Source organism: Oncorhynchus masou, unplaced genomic scaffold (genome assembly GCF_036934945.1).
Source record: "Oncorhynchus masou masou isolate Uvic2021 unplaced genomic scaffold, UVic_Omas_1.1 unplaced_scaffold_7501, whole genome shotgun sequence".
In the NCBI taxonomy this organism is placed as follows: Eukaryota; Metazoa; Chordata; class Actinopteri; order Salmoniformes; family Salmonidae; genus Oncorhynchus; species Oncorhynchus masou.
This window is the reverse complement of record NW_027013962.1, coordinates 1,515-6,747: the sequence shown is the minus strand read 5'-3', so window position 1 is coordinate 6,747 and position 5,233 is coordinate 1,515. Positions and strand designations below refer to the sequence as shown.

Below are 5,233 nucleotides of genomic sequence, written 5' to 3'. Positions count from 1 at the left end.
ATGCCCAGCGTGGTTATTTTGATTCATGTTTTAATAAATCACTTCACATGAACAAGCGTGCAAAACAAAAATGTGAAAACCCAAACAGTCCTATCTGGTGCAGACACAGAGACAGACAATCACCCACACACACACAGTGAAACCCAGGCTACCTAGTATGATTTCAATCAGAGGACAATAATGACACCTGCCTCCTGATTGAGAACCATATAACTGGGCTATAGAAATACCAAAATATAGAACAAACAAACATAGACTGCCCGCAACTCACTGTACCTGACCATATTAAAATAACCTGACAAAACAAAGGAAATAAAGGTCAGGGCGTGACAGATACACACGAGCATGATGAGGGTCGACTTTAGGCATTGGATTGCTTGACCACAGTCTGAAAAATACTGCTGTGGTTTTCCTGTGAGTGGGATTGGCTCATGGTGTGTTAAGGAAGTTAAAAGTACCAAGGAGGAAGTTTTTGCCATGTCGATTGTATTTCCATTGGTATAAACAGCCTTTCATGCAAGGTGGTTCATTTTGGCTAGATAACTGCAGGAAGAAATGAAACACTTAACTTCTGATTCAGTTAATGTTGTATTTAATGTTAGTTAACATCTCTTCAGTCATAGGTGTGTATTAGTTTTGGTGTGTGCGTGTATGCGTGTGTGTGTGTGTGTGTGTGTGTGCGTGCGTGCGTCGTTTGTTTGTCATATGGTAAATATTGTAATTTTCTCCATGTTGTTGGTTTGTAAGCCATCTTTCGCTCATTCCTTTCATCTTTCTTTCCTTCTCTCTTATCCCTCTGATGTGTCGTCCTGCAGGGTGACCAAGGGTCTCCTGGCCCCAGAGGCCCTCCTGGAAATACCGGAAAAGACGGCCCCGTGGCCCGGCTGGAGAACAGGTAACAGCATTACCTTACACACAAATATCACACACACCTACAGGTAAAGTTGGAATATACACATACCCCCACGTATGCACACAATGGATTCACATACACCCACATACACCACATACACCCACATACCCCCACGTATACCTACAATGGATTCACATATTCCCACATAAACACATAACTTTCCATTGTCTTTATGGTTCTCTCCTCCTCTCCTCGGTTTCTCCTTCTATTTACCATCACTGTGTTCTCTCTTAGTTCCAGCTGATGATGGAGAACGAGGTTAACACCATTCGTTTCTGGTCACTCCAACACCTTAGTTATCAATAGCTGTGTCGACCACAACCGTGTTGATCTGGTCGTGTTGACCATAGGGGTGTGACAGTGATGGAGAGTGATGGGGGAGGGTCTACTCTGAGTGCAGGGACCCCACGTTGACCGAAGCCTACTGTGCTGCCAGCGAGCTGCGGTTTACCTAAAACAGCCCAAAATAGGCCTCTTCTGGTTTCTGTAAGAGAAGGCCACAATGTCATCCAGCTAGTATTAGTCTCTCCCAGCCTTCCATACCCCCCCCAAGCCTCCCCTACCCCAGCCCTGTCACCCTGTGCTCATGTAACAGATATGGCATTCTCTCTGGGTTCATCAACAGTTTCCCTGCCTCGCCAAACAATAGCTCTTTCGCCTTAGGCCGTCACTGTTTCACTATTTTAACTTTAACCCAGCCTGGGTTTGATTAATCTAGAACAACAGGCATAAACTGTGGTTGGAGGGCAGGAGGGCTTAGGGGTAAGTTGTTTTCATCCAAGATCAACACTGTTACCCATATTGGCAGTTGGCGTGATGTCGAAGCTGGTCTTAAATGAAAAATGTCAGTAAGAGAGGGCATTTATTTAACCTAGTCCTTATTCAATGTACTTTCTGAATTCAGTAAAGGAGTTGCAGAACGCAAATCAGCAAAACAAAGCAGGGTGGTAGCCCTGTCCATGTTGAAGTCAGACGCGTGAGAAGCACAGTGAAGAAGGAGTGCTGTGTTCCCTGAGTCAATGTGCTATCTTTCTCTCTCTCTCTTTCCATCTCTCTCTCTCTCTCTTTCCATCTCTTTCTCTCGCTCTCTCTCTAATGAGGAGGGTTTAAGATCAGAGGGTCAGGGACATGCTGTCCACCATGTCATGAGATTACATAATAAGGGGAGGACGGTAAAGGTGAGAGGGCAGAAGACTTGGGAAACGGTTTTCCCAGTGGCATCGAAGGGCAACAGACTGGAGAGGAGAGGAGAATAGTTATTGTTGATTCAGAAACTATTAGACAATAGGGTCCAAAGGTGAAGAGAGAGGGGAGAGTGTGTGTGGTGGTCTGTGTACGTGCGTGCACCCATACGTTTAGAGAGAGAGGAAGGAAGCCACATGGAACACATCCCTGTTCTCAAGTAGGTATTGGAGAAAATGGGAAATATGAGGAGAGAGTTAGTTAGTTAGTTAGTTAGTTAGTTAGTTAGTTAGTTAGTTAGTTAGTTAGTTAGAGTAACCTCACATTCTCGTATTTATTACAGTATAGCAGTAAGTGTTGGAAGTAGAAAAACAGAGAACAGACCTGAGAGACCTGAGAGACCTGAGAGAGCTGAGAGAGCTGAGAGAGCTGAGAGAGCTGAGAGAGCTGAGAGACCTGAGAGAGCTGAGAGACCTGAGAGAGCTGAGAGAGCTGAGAGACCTGAGAGACCTGAGAGAGCTGAGAGACCTGAGAGACCTGAGAGACCTGAGAGACCTGAGAGAGCTGAGAGAGCTGAGAGACCTGAGAGACCTGAGAGAGCTGAGAGACCTGAGAGACCTGAGAGACCTGAGAGAGCTGAGAGAGCTGAAAGACCTGAGAGACCTGAGAGAGCTGAGAGACCTGAGAGAGCTGAGAGACCTGAGAGACCTAGAGCTGAGATACACCGGGAGGCTGAGAGACCTAGAGACCTGAGAGGCTGAGGGCCTGGGAGACCTGAGAGGCTGAGACCTGAGAGACCTGAGACCTGAGACCTGAGGCTGAGACCTGAGGCTGAGAGAGGCTGAGGAGACCTGACTGTCTGCCTTGTCTGAGGGGCTGCTTACACCAACATCCCCAAGGCCAACTCTCCTAACCTGTGCCTCTCCGCAGGACTTCAACACACCTAGTTCTCTCTTGTCCTGCCTCTCTATGGGAGGACTTCAACACACCTGGTTCTCTCTTGTCTGCCTCTCCATGGAGCCCTTTTCCTGGTTCTCTCCATCTCTCTCATGGAGGAGCTTACCACCTGGTTCTCTGCATTCTTACTCTATGGAGGACTTCAACACACCTAGTTCTCTCTTGTCCTGCCTCTCTATGGAGGACTTCAACACACGTGGTTGAACACACACCAAGCAACACACACCAAGCATACAATACATCCACCTGGAACACACACGCAAACACACACTCACAAACACACACACACGGACACACACACACAAACACAAACACACAAACAAACACACACACACACGGACACACAAACACACAAACAAACACACACTCACAAACACACACACACACACTCACAAACACACGGACACACAAACACACACACACGGACACACAAACACACACACACACACACTCACAAACACAAACACATGCACACAATCAACAGCTTTATTTAACGGATTCATTGTAATCACCCACTGGGTTCAGACAATCATTTCAAAGACATTCTGTGTTTGATGGGGTATGAAGTAATATAATGTCTACCGATAGAGAAAGAGGCTCGTTATGCCCATGTACGTCACAGTTCATTTTTTAAACAGAGTACAGTTATTTAACAGACACTCTTATCCAGAGTGACTGACAATAGTGAGCACATCATTATTTTCATTTTTTCCATACTGGTCCCCCATGGGAATCAAACCCACCCATCCCGGGCGTTGCAAGCGGCGTGCTCTATCAACTGAGCACATGTTGAAGTCAATTTAACCAGTGACATCAATACTAGGATCAGAGCTTTCACCTGGGTTCACCTGGTGGTTTATGTGAAGGAAAGAGCAGTGTTCCTAATGTTTTGCACTCAGTGCATATGGCTCTGGGTAGATGGAGCCAAAAACAGCTCAACATACTGTACATAGCATGATAGCAGGCACCTAACCATAACCTCTCTATTGAGTTGATAGAGCACTGACCTCTAGTGGTTATTCCTCAGAATACACAATATTTATGGCAATCCTGATGTGTGTTTTCTGCTCTGCTCTCCACAGGGTTTCCCTGGTCGTGATGGTATGGAGGTGAGTCTGATTGTTATACACATTTAATGTTTCTCTGTGTTTTTGACTGTTTACTACTACACAAGCATGTTATATAGTACTGTACCTAGAGTGAGTGTTATTTAGTTTTGTGCACTAGCAGTTACAGTTTGGAGAAGATACACCAATTACATCTCTGTCATTCACAGGGCCAAGCAGGTTCACCTGGAAAGCCAGTAAGTCTCCAAGTTCCTACTCACACTACACATAGCACAGTGATACACATATAAGCATATATAAACATACTTTAAGTGCGTGAAGTTTATACCTGCAGATGCCTATGTATGCAGTGAAGGTCAAGAGCTGGAGTATTGACCTTTGTTGACCCCTGTGCACTCTCAGGGTGAAGATGGTGAAGCAGGATACGCAGGACCACAGGGACCCCCAGGGTCAAAGGTGATGATGCTAACACACCTTCTTTATTATCTTCTCTCTCTTTCCGGCCGTCCCTGCCTCTCATATCTCTCTCTCTTTCTGTCTGTCCCTGCCTCTCATATCTCTCTCTCTTTCTGTCTGTCCCTGCCTCTCATATCTCTCTCTCTTTCTGTCTGTCCCTGCCTCTCATATCTCTCTCTCTTTCTGTCTGTCCCTGCCTCTCATATCAATTCAATTCAATTCAAGGGGCTTTATTGGCATGGGAAACACATGTGCTTTGTGCCAAAGCAGTAAGGTATATAATATAAAGTGAAATAAACAATAAAAATTAACAGTAGACATCACACATACAGAAGTTTCAAAACAATAAAGACATTACAAATGTCGTATTATATATATATATACAGTGTTTTTACAATGTGCAAATGGTAAAGGACGAAGATAAAATAAATAAGCATAGATATGGGTTGTATTTACAATGTTGCGTGTTCTTCACTGGTTGCCTTTTCTCGTGGCAACAGGTCACAAATCTTGCTGCTCTGATGGCACACTGTGGAGATTTCACCCAGTAGATATGGGAGTTTTTCAAAATTGGATTTGTTTTTAATTCTTTGTGGATCTGTGTAATCTGAGGGAAATATGTCTCTCTAATATGGTCATACATTGGGCAGGAGGTTAG

At 44.9% G+C, this 5,233-nt stretch overlaps 1 long non-coding RNA gene across 1 annotated transcript; it reads left to right on the top strand.

The window, feature by feature from the left end:
- The first annotated feature begins 4,130 nt into the window (after positions 1-4,130).
- Positions 4,131-4,576, top strand: LOC135537323 (uncharacterized). Its single transcript, XR_010455191.1, has 3 exons — positions 4,131-4,161; positions 4,329-4,355; positions 4,522-4,576. It is a non-coding gene; the product is annotated as an uncharacterized LOC135537323 (long non-coding RNA).
- The last annotated feature ends 657 nt before the right edge of the window (positions 4,577-5,233 follow it).